Below are 15,169 nucleotides of genomic sequence, written 5' to 3'. Positions count from 1 at the left end.
CTGCACCTGTTTCCACTTTCATTGCGTCGTTTTCTCTTTTTAATATATTCCTAAAATCGGTGCGGAAAGTGTTCATTTTTAACATTTTGTGTGAACTCTGAAGAACCAATTATATTACCCAATTTGGTTCAAAAAATGGTTGAAATGGCTCGGAGCACTATGGGACTCAACTGCTGTGGTCATTAGTCCCCTAGAACTTAGAACTACTTAAACCTAACTAACCTAAGGACATCACACACATCCATGCCCGAGGCAGGATTCGAACCTGCGACCGTAGCAGTCCCACGGTTCCGGACTGCGCGCCTAGAACCGCGAGAACACCGCGGCCGGCACCCAATTTGGATTAGTACATAATAAATTACCTATACTTTGCAAGGCACCTGTTTTCAAAAAACACACTTAAACATCTGTTGTAAAGTTCAGTAGTTATTTCTTCTTTGCAACATTTTCTTTCTGTATTTATTGAGAAAGTATGTCCTTTACCGGTAATGGACGGGTAAGAGAATATATGCGTGAATTGCGGCAGTAAATTATTTTCATTATACGATCCTGTTTCGGCAGTAATCATTTCTGTTCATTTAATTTCGGGCGTCTTTTGCCACGAAGCAAACCGAAATGTACTTGAAATGTCATCGGATACGATGACTTTCAAATATATTGTGTTTGTAGGCATTTCTCAGAACATAAGCTTTGAAATTTCTGTAATTAGTACGTGGACACATTTCATAATTTGTGCCGTAGGACACAGTAATAATCACTTCTGAATTCGAATTATCCAGTGTTTATCGCCCTCGAAAATGCGCGCAGTGGAATTTGATGCGTGACTAATCCGTTCAGCTAAACGCGATGCAGATGTTAATCCGGCGAGTACCTTCTCATGGCCGTGTGAACATATTCCGACGATCAGGTGTTAATGTGTATGCGTCTCCTGGCTTGTGCTATAAACCGTTTCAGCTGCTATATAATTCAGTATAACGTGAAACGGGCTGTACTCGCCTAATAACAGGTAGCAGATAAGCTGCCCAAGCGGATCGAATTAGATTCGTATCAAAATTGAACCAGTAAATTCGTAAAAAAGAAAGAAAATATATTACACATTTATTCTTTTAAATGGTTAGCCTCATCCTCATCAACTACTAAAATGCTTCGTATTGCTATTTCATTTACCAGAAACTGTCAGTAACTTTAAACTTTCTGCGCAGTATAAAACAAAATATGTTGTTGTGCATTTATGCAGCAGATTTTTAAGGCATCCATTTATACAATATACTTGTAAATTTGCTACAGTCTCTTTTCAATTGTAAAATACTTGGAAAAGTAGAGAATTACCGTAATACTGCGTAAGTAATTGAATTACACAGTTCATGACTAAACTTACTTACCTAAGTGCCTTTTCCCAGGCTACACTCGAGCAAGCGTTTCACACATAAACAGCACACACCTCCTCCTCCTCTCTCTATGTGTCCACCTCTTCATTTCCCTCTCCCTGCCCACCTTTCCAACCTTTTCTCTCTTTCCATTACTTCCTCCCAACTCTCTCTGTCCATCTCGCTCTCCTAAAATGGCTATGAGCAGTATAGGACTTAACTTCTGAGGTCATCAGTCACCTAGAACTTAGAACTACTTAAACTTAACTAACCTAAAGACATCACATACATTCATGCCCTAGACAGGATTCGAACCTGCAACAGTGGCGGTCGCGTGGTTCCAGACTGAAGCGCCTAGAACCGCTCGGCCACGCCGGCCGGCTCTCGTTCTCCCCCTCTCTCCCCCCTCGCTGTCCATCACGACTTCACACTCCTCTCTGTCCTTCTACTCCTTCTCTCCTAGCTCTCTCTTTGCATCTCCCCCACCTCCTGTCTCTCTTTCCATTTTCTTCCACTTCTCTCTGCACATCTCCTCCTGCCCTAAACCCTGTGTCTATCTCCTCCTGCCCTTTCTTCCTATCCAACGCCTCCTGTGCCCCTCTCTTACACCTACCTCCTCTTCCTAACCCATCTATATCCTTTTCCTCCTCCCCCTCTGCTTAACCATTTGCTGTTCAATCTCTGTCTCCCCTCCTTCCTTCCCATATCTCCCTAAAGATCTTCTCATCCCCCTTTCCCTATCCATTTTCTTCCACCTCTCTCTTGGTTCCCTCCTGCCTCTCTGTCTTTGTCCATTCCCTCCTGCCCTGTTTCAACCTTTCCCATGCTGTGCCTATCCGTGTGAGGAGCCTCTGTACAATAGGTAAATGGAGTAGGCGGAAATACTCTCACAAAAAAAAGTCTGTCTTGCAGGGCAGCCTACGTAACAGAGTCTTTTGAAATGTTATTTTGTTCATTACGGCAGGTCAGCATGTCAATAAAGCGGGCTGATACAACATCAACCCAACATCCCTGTCACGCAGTGCATCCTACACATCTGGGTCTGGAAAAATGTCTCCTACCACTGGTGTGCAGACTGCCTTGGAAAGCAGGACACTGAAACAGGCCGATACTAATCCCACAAAATGCAAGTGTCGTGTAGGGTGGCCTAAACATCAAGGTACGAAAAAGACTTTTTTTTGTGTGTAACACTGTTACTGTAGAAACGTGAAGGTTATAAACCCCACAGTACTGTTACTCATGAAGTTTTCTAGTGTGCCAAGTTTGGTTGTAGTCACCGCAGGTCCTTATGACGATAGACTGGACATATATACATACGTAAAGCTTTATATAGTTACAATAACCTTGAGTTCAAGATCCAATGCTTATAAAATCAACTCAAAAATATCATATTCTAATTGTTTTCTATTGTTTAAAACTCCGGTCAAAGAAAACTGTAATCCAGATCTCATTGTTTGTTTGGAAACTTGTCAGTTCTAACTTACAATTTAATTGTCCAGAGATTTTTCTTTTGACAGGACATAATTGATTTTCACATATTCTCATCCTACTTGTGGTTAATCAGAAGAAAAAGACTGTGTTCCATTCTGTATTGGTGTTGTAGGTCATAGAGTTTCGTAAATAACACTATTATTTGATTTTCCCATCGCGCTCGTGCTATGTTGGAACTGAAAAAGTATGAAACAATAGCGTGACAATAAGTTGTAGGATGAACATGCAATCTTAGTGCTAACACATCATGAGTCATCGAGAAAGAGGACAGCAGTGATGTCAGTGTATATAACAATAAGAAGTACTTACAGATTTAAACTTAATTTATACTATATCACTGAGCATTTTCGTGTTGCACAGTAATTTAAAAAAAATACTGTATTTCTACCGGTGATCCCATCAGCTTGATTAAGGGATGTACCTCATAAAGAATATGTACACCAGATGTTTCTTAAATTCCATCCAAACAATACACTCCTGGAAATTGAAATAAGAACACCGTGAATTCATTGTCCCAGGAAGGGGAAACTTTATTGACACATTCCTGGGGTCAGACAGAACCACAGGCACATAGACACAGGCAACAGAGCATGCACAATGTCGGCACTAGTACAGTGTATATCCACCTTTCGCAGCAATGCAGGCTGCTATTCTCCCATGGAGACGATCGTAGAGATGCTGCATGTAGTGCTGTGGAACGGCTTGCCATGCCACTTCCACCTGGCGCCTCAGTTGGACCAGCGTTCGTGCTGCACGTGCAGACCGCGTGAGACGACGCTTCATCCAGTCCCAAACATGCTCAATGGGGGACAGATCCGGAGATCTTGCTAGCCATGGTAGTTGACTTACACCTTCTAGAGCACGTTGGATGGCACGGGATACATGCGGACTTGCATTTTCCTGTTGGAACAGCAAGTTCCCTTGCCGGTCTAGGAATGGTAGAACGATGGGTTCGATGACGGTTTGGATGTACCGTGCACTATTCAGTGTCCCCTCGACGATCACCATGGGTGTACGGCCAGTGTAGGAGATCACTCCCCACACCCTAATGCCGGGTGTTGGCCCTGTGTGCCTCGGTCGTATGCAGTCCTGATTGTGGCGCTCACCTGCACGGCGCCAAACACGCATACGACCATCATTGGCACCAAGGCAGAAGCGACTCTCATCGCTGAAGACGACACGTCTCCATTCGTCCCTCCATTCACGCCCGTCGCGACACCACTGGAGGCGGGCTGCACGATGTTGGGGCGTGAGCGGAAGACGGCCTAACGGTGTGCGGGACCGTAGCCCAGCTTCGTGGAGACGGTTGCGAATGGTCCTCGCCGATACCCCAGGAGCAACAGTGTCCCTAATTTGCTGGGAAGTGGCGGTGCGGTCCCCTACGGCACTGCGTAGGATCCTACGGTCTTGGCGTGCATCCGTGCGTCGCTGCGGTCCGGTCCCAGGTCGACGGGCACGTGCACCTTCCGCCGACCACTGGCGACAACATCGATGTACTGCGGAGACCTCACGCCCCACGTGTTGAGCAATTCGGCGGTACGTCCACCGGCCTCCCGCATGCCCACTATACGCCCTCGCTCAAAGTCCGTCAACTGCACATACGGTTCACGTCCACGCTGTCGTGGCATGCTACCAGTGTTAAAGACTGCGATGGAGTTCCGTATGCCACGGCAAACTGGCTGACACTGACGACGGCGGTGCACAAATGCTGCGCAGCTAGCGCCATTCGACGGCCAACACCGCGGTTCCTGGTGTGTGCTGTGCCGTGCGTGTGATCATTGCTTGTACAGCCCTCTCGCAGTGTCCGGAGCAAGTATGGTGGGTCTGACACACCGGTGTCAATGTGTTCTTCTTTCCATTTCCAGGAGTGTATTTAATATAACGATTCAGCATCAATAAGATTTCTTCCAAGCCATTAGTAATGGTCGACGACATTATTCAGACATTATGGCAGGAAAATCGCGACAGCTTTATGCATACACAGCTCTCAATGTTCCCCAAAGCCTTCTTCAATGATTGCTGAAAAATTAATCCTGCAATCAGTTACTTAACTGTTATGTCTGTTGCCAAATAATGAAGAAATTTCCTTTTAAGGTAGCATAAAGAAAAATTTGCTACACGAAATATACACATAGAAAAATCGGATGAAATTAGAGAGAAAAGCAAGAGAACACTTAATGGAGGTATATCGATTACATGTGCTTTTGACGCTAGTTAATTCTGGTTACACCAAAGTTCTGTTTAAGTTTGGTTTCATGGGGGATGCAAATCAGTTTTTCTCATTGGTTGCTAGTTTATTGTTGTAGTTAATGAATGGAGACATAAATCTGGTTTAATGTAAAACATAGTTGCATATGCGATAAAATCCTTTCATAATCCACGGACTCTACTTCCGAATAATGGTTAATAAAGTAGATTTAGACTGAGATACTTATTAACTGACCATCAAGGTCACCAGACCTTACGCCATCAGATTTTTGTTTATAAGGTTGGATCACGTCTGAAATGTACAAACGAGAGATGAATACGCCAGATGATCTGTTAAGTCGCATCATGGCCGGTGATGGCAAATTAGGTAACATACAAAGTCACTTAGACTAGTAACACAAAATATTCTAGCAAGAGTGTCAAAATGTGTTGAAGTCGACAGTTTGATATTCGAACATTTTTTGTGAACTTTACAACAGCTGTAATGTGATATTTTCGGTAATTATTACAGTCTAATATGTTAAAATACGTCCCTTTCAAATCATGCTTTGTAAAAGGCGTGTTTTAATGTTGAATAACGGTAGTGCATGTTTACATATGTCTAACCGACGATGTGTTGAGCAGTACAGAAAATAAAAAACAATTTATATAAAGGGGAGTTGGAACGCCCTGTCCTGATATTGTTAAATTTAGTGACTTGGTTCCCTGTGTTTCAGGAACCACTGTAGCTATTGACATGAAACTTTTACAGGACATTAAACTCTATATTTTGAGTCGACTGAACTACAATAACTGCATTTCAGCCGCTGCTTTCGGGAATACATTTTTTTAATTACACAGTTAAATTTTTGTGTACTTTTTTGTACGTTATCCTAAATAATTTTAATTATACATAGCATTATGTTCTTATTTTAGTTCAGTAAACTCAGTATATATATGTTATTACTCGCTGAAAATTTGAATACTCTATTCAAAGTGGTTTATGAGATTTAGGGGAAAATGCAAAAGAAAATGTAAATTTTCAAGAATGACTTCTAAAATTTCAAAATACTGTAACTCACTTAATATATGCTTAATTTTTTTATTTTTAGTCACTCAGAGGCACCATGCACCATACTGTATATCATCCTCTTTATCTTTTTCCAAATTGTTTCGTCTTTTCTTCTTTCTGCACTTCTTAGTGACTAACTGTGCTGCATACTCTGCGTTATCAATGCGAGCCTTGTCCATCTGTTCAAGTTCTCTGATGCAGTTTGCTCCAGGATTAGTTCCCATATGCTGTAACACTTTCACCCTATCAATGTTGTCATTATTAAAAGCAATAATAGCATCACTGACCCCATCTTGAGCGTCTTCATTCAAACAAAAACATTTTCTGTTAAGCGAGTCCATATATGGTTATTGTACGACTAATTGGGATTTTCAGTCTGACTCTGCAGACACTAATTGAGTAATTCAGGATTTGCCAGGTCTCTCAAAATAGGTTTTATGATATCCTTGATTGCTTCTGGGATGGAATGTTTATGGCTGTATGAACTGTTTGAGTACTGGACATTGCGGTAATTGCACCATGAATCTGGTCCAGGAGGGCAAAGGTGGTGTACTGGTTTTGCATCAGGTGACAACCTGTGGAAGAAGGTAGCACATACTTCCTGCTTCATTTTCAACAAATCCTCACTATTATTAGTAATGGCCGTGCCATAATACCGCTTTAGTTCATCAGTCATTTTGTCTCTGGGTCTGCCTCTTATGGTTTTACCATGAGAAAGTTTTTTGTCTGTCTCTCAAACTTTGTTTCCTGTTCCTCAACCTAGTGCCCATCCTGTTCTGGACATGACCAACACATTCAGTTTTGTGCTAACCTTCTCACCATGAGGCTGAGCGGCTATTGCACTGTTATATGCTCTTGAGTCTCCATGATCTAAGAACTTAGTGTAACACACTCCACTTTCCTTCACAGATCGACTACAATTTCAACAGGTGCAGAGGCACCCATGCCACCAATTGTTCTTTCATAATTTCTGTCATAGATATGCCCTTCGTAATTCCCTGATTTGCACTTATAACAATGTTTGGTTAAAATCTGGAAATCTATTACCTTTCCAGTATCCACACTGGTTACCGTAGCAACAGAATTCTTAGAACTGTAGCCGCGCTTCTGCCAAGTGCCTTCAAAAGCTATTGGTACGTCAGTCATACAATCATTTATTTCAACAGCTTCGTTTGCAGCACCCTTCATTAACTCACATGCACACATTCCACAGCAGCTCCAATAAATCCTTCATACTTGTCGAGTTTACAAGGTGGGTGTGGCGTATTCATCATGGCACACATTGTTCTGCTGCAATGTGTCATTTGCCAATAGCTCTCAATCCATAAAAGTACCTAACATTTACTTCAAAATAATTAGCTTTACACTTATCAGAATTCCAAAATGAATGAGTATATTTGCAACTAGCACAAGTAATGATAAGTTTCCTGGCTAGTCCCTTTGATACCTCATTGTCTTCTTGTAAACTAACTGGCCCTCCACGTATTTTATAACAGACACATTCACTTAACACCCTTGTTAGGATGTGTAAATCTATCAGAATATAAACATAACCACCATTTACATCACTTCCGTTTTGAGAAAACTGTGTATCACAACGTTTTATTTTAATCTTCGAATCACTGATTGGTGTTTCTCTTGACACTGACGAGTTTGTCTGTATTCTACTGTCTGTAACTTCACACGCCACATGTTGAATATAATGTATCCCTTTATTCGAAAACCTATTACCATGAAACCCACGTTTCTTAAAAACACTTGGTTGTGGTGTCATACTTTACTTTTTGAGAGATTTACCAATCCGTTCGTCACTTTTCTTCGGAAAAACGTTAGCAATTCGACATACAGCGCATGTTTATGCTATGAAACGATACGATTAAAGCAGACAGGGAGTATCGATATGTCAGCACAGAAGTAATAACAGCAGACTGATTCGGCCAGGAGAGATCAATGACTTCGAACTTGGACTAGTAACTAGATGTCACCTCAGTAACAAATCCTACTCCCCCCCACAGTTCGAGTCATCCCTTGGGCATAGGTGTGTGTGTTGTCCTTAGCGTAAGTCAGTTTAAGTTAGATTACGTAGTGTGAAAGCCTAGGGAGCAATGACTTCAGAAGTTTGGTCCCATAGAAACCTACCACCACGACACATCCACCTGGGACATTTCAGCCCTTCTAAAGCTTCTTACGTCGACCGCTAATGATGATAAATCTTAAGTACACACGCGAAGTCATTACCACAGCTAAACAAGACCAGGCTGGCCTCATGTACTAGCGGACAGAAGCTTCGAGCATTTCGGAGGTTTGTTTTAAAAAATCGCATGACATGAGCAGAATTAACTACTCGAGAGTTCCAGAGTGCCACCAGCAGTCTGGCTGCCACAATAACTGCACGTAGGGAGTTAAAAGTATGGCTAAAATGGACAAGCATCGAATAATCAACCACATATTTCATCAGTCATCGCTAAGCCACTCTCGAGAATGTGTAAACAGCTACACTAATGGACAGTGAACAATTGAAAATGAGTCATTTTAAGTGCTGTGGCAATCCGATGGAAATGTTAGAGTTGGAAAATGCCTGGAGAACGTTACCTAACATCAAGTGTAAGAGGTAGATTACATTATAGGGGTGTTCTGTATCCATTATGCGCTAAAGGAAACGCCAGATTTGGAAAGATATGAAAGAATGTTACAGCACTGTACACAGCGTTCGGTAGCGAAACAGTTCGGAGATGATGATTATTTGTAGCAGCATGAGAATATACCCTCTCATAAAGCAGCATCTGTGAAATCTCGATTTGAACCAAGTGGAACATTTTTGGGCGTATTCGATCCACTGCAAATTCAATGAACTTGATGTCGGAAAAAGCTTTTTGGGATCAGTTAAAACGTCGATTTCACTCCAGATCCTAGCGTCAACATCACTACGTTCTCTAGTTTCGGTTGTTGAGGAAGAATGGGCTACGATTCCTCCGCATACTTTCTCACACCTCATTGAAAGACTCCCCAGTAGAATTCAAGTCGTCATAAAGGCGTATATTTGATGTACCCCATACTGACGTCCTCTAATAGGTGTTCGTTTTTTCAGATCTGATACTGTGCCTCTAGACCTAATTTGCTAAGCACTATATCTCGTGGCTATTATAGCAATCATTGCTGCAGGTGAATACCATACGGAGTACCTTATTTCGATTCCCGCTGCTACCATGGATTTCTTCTCTATGTGTGGCCTGGAAAGAGATGCGCTCACCACGTCATGACAACTGACAGTCTACTTGACCGAGGAGCAGCGCCTCCACGTCACGAAAACTGACAACGGGGCTCTACGACGCTGCAAATTGCATTCAGTAAATCTGTTAGCTGAGGATAACACAGTCATTCGGTCGGTACTAATAGTCCCACCGGGGCCTGTGAACGATGTTTACTTAACAAAGTAATCAGGTGACCTGTTGACCTGCCTGATTGCTTGTGTATAGTTTTCTCTGATTCAGATTCAGCATCTTCTGCTTCCTGCAGGCAGCCTGAGGTTCAGTCACCTATTTAACAGTTGACGTATTGAGCACCATCCGTAAACAGAAAGAAGCGTAGTGCTCGATATACAGACCAAAAAAGTAGCAATGCATTTTCAGAAAGCAGTCTGCACGACGTCAGAAATCCATTTGTATCCACCAACGAAGTAATCCAGAAACGTACAGAAAAGCTTCCGACTACAAGTTGGCACACTCTGAAGTGGACAAAAGAGTCTGCTTGTGATTACCAACGGAGAAATCCTTAAGTATCTGTGGCGGCTCAGCCTTCAGGTAACAGCCACCAACCAGCCACACAAAGGAAGGAAAGCGCCTTTCGGAAACTACATATATTACATTATTTACGAAAGTGATTCCATTGTGACGATTCGCTGTGTGAGTGGTAAGTCAATCTGATGTAATGCACTCGAGTGAATGGATGAAAATCCAGGAATGTCGTATACTTACCCATAGTTTAAACCACCTAAGAAACTACAACACTAGATTAGTATCCATAAACATGACTTCATATATATTATTGGTAACGTTCTCTCCGTGTGTGAAACATAAAGCGATCATCAAAGCCAACTCTCCCACTGTTTGTTCATGATACATCCGTAATTTTAATTTTAATTTTCGTTTAGCTGGTAGGCTACAGAGCTAGTGGTTCAAATGGTTCTGAGCACTACGGGACTTAACTTCTGAAGTCATCAGTCCCCTAGAACTTAGAACTACATAAACCTAACTAACCTAAGGACATCTCACACATCTATGCCCGAGGCAGGATTCGAACCTGCGACCGTAGCGGTCTCGCGGTTCCAGACTGTAGCGCCTAGAACCGCTCGGCCTGCTGCTTTTCAAAGCCATTTGCCGCCTTTAACGGAAATACAGTGTCACTGGCTGATCTATTCCTGGACATTAGCCCTCTTTCCAAAATCCTCTATAGGCAGCTCAATGTGCACACTGAATAATATCATGGGTAGGCTAGTACCGTATCTGCCGCCTTTTTTAACTGCTACTTCCCGTCCATTCCCTCACACTCGTATAACTGCGGGCTCGTTTTTGAACAAGTTGAATATTACTTTTAGTTTCATTCCACTTGCAAAATATTTCCAAACATCTATAGCGGCTATAAACGTACGTCTGTCTTATCACAACCAATGACTTAAGCCAGTATTCGCTCACTTGGCGCTAAATTTTTACGGAACCGAAGCCGTTGTTCCCTAACTCGACTTCTACATGTTTTTGTTTCTTTCTTATCTAGATAATTCACGTGAATATATTGCAACTGTTAATTGTGAATCTGATGGTTACCTAATATTCACAGAAGTTAACATTTGTTTTCCTTACTCATGACTGCCTTCCCGTAGATCTGTTGCAAGGACCTTACTCCGACTTACGTCTTTCAGCGCTCTGTCAAAGCCGTCGTGCAGTATCACATGGCCCATCTCATCTTCACCCACTTCCCCTTCCATTTTATGTATTGTCTTCAATTTCGATTCCTTTGTAGAACCCTTCTTTGTTTAGTACTGGCATGCCGCACGAGTTCTTAATATTTATATAGGTGGTTCTCTTCTCTCAGAAGGTCTCTTTAATTTTCTTACAGGTGACATTTATCTTTCTCATTGTCATGCCTGCTCCCACAGCTTGGCTTTTCTATTCTTACCATCCAGTGGGATGTTTGAACTTTCTGACGATCGCACTTTTTAAAGTCTGCATTCCTTTTAATTTCATCATTTGTTGCATTTTCTCCTTTCTTTAACTGAATTCAGTATCTCTTTTTTTATACAGTTATTTTATCTAAGCCGTGTTCTTTTACCCATTTCATCCTCTACTGCCTTCTCTATTCTCTGCCCCAATGCTACACATTCCGTTTCCATTGTATTGCTTTCCCCATTTTCAGACAATTCCCCCAGTAACATACTGTTCTTTCCGTTTATCGAGGTCCAGTGTTCTTAATTTCCTACCTTCCTGCAAATTTTTCAGTTTTAAGCTGCAGTTCATGACCAATAAATTACTGTCAGACGCTTGTCTTGGCCTGGAAAAGCTTTACATGTTAGAACCTAGTTTCGAAATCTCTCTCTTACCATTACATAGCCTATCTGATTCCTTTTGCTGTCTCCGGTTCTATTCCAATTACACAACCTTTTTTCAAGACAATGACTAATTTGTGCTCCGCGCTAAACCTCACCAGCCATATTTCCCTTTCCATCCTTCCCACGTTCTGCTGCTCTGACAGAGCTACAATAGACACCCATACTACCGGTGCATATTTCTACCGGCATCTCGTGTATTCTGATACCGCCCAAGCAATATATATACAAAAGGGAATGACTCCAGGTACACGCTACAGGGTACACAATACACGTTGAGTTACTCCAGCCCACCTAAACTCATTACAATCTCGTACCAACGGACACTATCGTCCCAAGGGTAACATACGGCTAGCACAGCCTTTATAGACAGCAACTCGTGCCCAGAGGGGCGCCAAAATGTTCACATACCACGTGTTAGATATGGTTCACTATGTTTTTGTTGTTGTGGTGTTCAGTCCTGAGACTGGTTTGATGCAGCTCTCCATGCTAATCTATCCTGTGCAAGCTCCTTCATCTCCCAGTACCTACTGTAACCTACATCCTTCTGAATCTGTTTAGTGTATTCATCTCTTGGCCTCCCTCTACGATTTTTACAGTCCACGCTGCCCTCCAATGCTAAATTTGTGATCCCTTGATGCATCAGGACATGTCCTACCAACCGATCCCTTCTTGTAGTCAAGTTGTGCCACAAACTTCTCTTCTCCCTAATTCTATTCAATACCTCCTCATTTGTTACGTGATCTACCCACCTAATCTTCAACATTCTTCTGTAGCACCACATTTCGAAAGCTTCTATTCTCTTCTTGTCTAAACTATTTATTGTCCATGCTTCCCTTCCATACATGGCTACACTCCAGACAAATACTTTCAGAAACGACTTCGTGACACTTAAATCTATACTCGATGTTAACAAACTTCTCTTCTTCAGAAACGCTTTCCTTGCCATTGCCAGTCTACATTTAATATCTTCTCTACTTCGACCATCATCAGTTATTTTGCTCCCCAAATAGCAAAACTCCTTTACTACTTTAAGTGTCTCATTTCCTAATCTAATTCCCTCAGCATCACCCGACTTAATTCGACTACATTCCATTATCCTAGTTTTGCTTTTGTTGATGTTCATCTTATATCTTCCTTTCAAGACACTGTCCATTCCATTCAACAGCACTTCCAAGTCCTTTGCTGTCTCTGACAGAATTACAATGTCATCGGCGAACCTCAAAGTTTTTATTTCTTCTCCCTGGATTTTAATACCTATTCCAAATTTTTCTTTTGTTTCCTTTACTGCTTCCTCAATATACAGATTGAATAACATCGGGGATAGGCTACAACCCTGTCTCACTCCCTTCCCAAACACTGCTTCCCTTTCATGCCCCTCGACTCTTATAACTGCCATCTGGTTTCTGTACAAATTGTAATTAGCATTTCGCCCCTGCCACCTTTAGAATTTGAAAGAGAGTATTCCAGTCAACATTATGAAAAGCTTTCTCTAAGTCTACAAATGCTAGAAACGTAGGTTTGTCCTTCCTTAATCTTTCTTCTAAGATAAGTCGTAAGGTCAGTATTGCCTCACGTATTACAACATTTCTATGTAATCCAAACTGATATTCCCTGAGGTCGGCTTCTATCAGTTTTTCCATTTGTCTGTAAATAATACGTGTTAGTATTTTGCAGCTGTGACTTATTAAACTGATACTTCGGTAATTTTCGCATCTGTCAACACCTGCTTTGTTTGGGATTGGAATTATTATATTCTTCTTGAAGTCGGGTGGTATTTCGCCTGTCTCGTACATCTTGCCCACCAGATGGTAGAGTTTTGTCAGGACTGGCTCTCCCAAGGCCGTCAGTAGTTCTAATGGAATGTTGTCTACTCCCGGGGGCTTGTTTCGACTCAGGTCTTTCAGTGCTCTGTCAGACTCTTCACGCAGTATCGTATCTCCCATTTCATCTTCATCTACATCCTCTTCCATTTCCATAATATTGTCCTCAGGTACATCGCCCTTGTAAAGACCCTCCATATACTCCTTCCACCTTTCTGCTTTCCCCTCTTTGCTTAGAACTGGGTTTCCATCTAAGCTCTTGATATTCATACAAGTGGCTCTCTTTTCTCCAAAGGTCTCTTTAATTTTCCTGTAGGCTGTCTCTATCTTACCCCTAGTGAGATAAGCCTCTACATCCTTACTTTTGTCTTCTAGCCATGCCAGCTTAGCCATTTTGCACTTCCTGTCGATCTCATTTTGGAGACGGTTGTATTCCCTTTTGCCTGCTTCATTTACTGTATTTTTATATTTTCTCCTTTCATTAATTAAATTCAATATTTCTTCTGTTATCCAAGGATTTCTACTAGCCCTCGTCTTTTTACCTACTTGATCCTCTGCTGCCTTCACTACTTCATCCCTAAGGGCTACCCATTCGTCTTCTACTGTATTTTTTCCCCAATTCCATTCAATTGTTCCCTTATGCTCTCCCTGAAACTCTGTACAACCTTTGGTTCTTTCAGTTTATCCAGGTCCCACTTCATTAAATTCCCACTTTTTGAGATTTTTCAGTTTTAATCTACAGTTTATAACCAATAGATTGTGGTCAGAGTCCACATCTGCCCCAGGAAATGTCCTACAATTTAAAACCTGGTTCCTAAATCTCTGTCTTACCATTATATAATCTATCTGATACCTTTTAGTATTTCTAGGATTCTTCCATGTATACAACCTTCTTTTATGATTCTTGAACCAAGTGTTAGCTATGATTAAGTTATGCTCTGTGCAAAATTCTTCCAGACGGCTTCCTCTTTCGTTTCTTGGCCCCAATCCATATTCACCTACTACGTTTCCTTCTCTCCCTTTTCCTACTGTCGAATTCCAGGCACCCATGACTATTAAATTTTCGTCTCCCTTCACTACCTGAATAATTTCATTTATCTCATCATACATTTCTTCAATTTCTTCGTCATCTGCAGAGTAAGTTGGCATATAAACTTGTACTACTAAAGTGGGCATGGGCTTTGTGTCTATCTTGGCCACTATGCTGTTTGTAGTAGCTTACACGCACTCCTATTTTTTATTCATTATTAAACAAACTCTGCATTACCCCTATTTGATTTTGTATTTTGATGGCTCACTATTGTCACCCTTAAAAGCAGACAAGTCAGCATGTTCAGACTGTTGTGGAAGAGTTACCTTCACCGCCCTGCATTGTGCGAAACGTTGACTGCAGTATCAGCGAAGCTCCTGGTCACCAGTTGTACTGTGGGCAACCACTTTTGCTACAGCCGTAGGCCGTCGGCGTGATCGTGACGCTCACCGTTCCAGCCTGGATTTTCAGCTGGCGTGCAAAACAATGGCTCTGAGCACTATGGGACTTAACTTCTAAGGTCATCAGTCCCCTAGAACTTAGAACTACTTAAACCTAACTAACCTAAGGACATCACTCACATCCATGCCCAAGGCAGGA

This window comes from Schistocerca gregaria, chromosome X (assembly GCF_023897955.1).
Source record: "Schistocerca gregaria isolate iqSchGreg1 chromosome X, iqSchGreg1.2, whole genome shotgun sequence".
Classification (NCBI taxonomy): domain Eukaryota; kingdom Metazoa; phylum Arthropoda; class Insecta; order Orthoptera; family Acrididae; genus Schistocerca; species Schistocerca gregaria.
Note: the sequence above shows the minus strand (reverse complement) of the source record.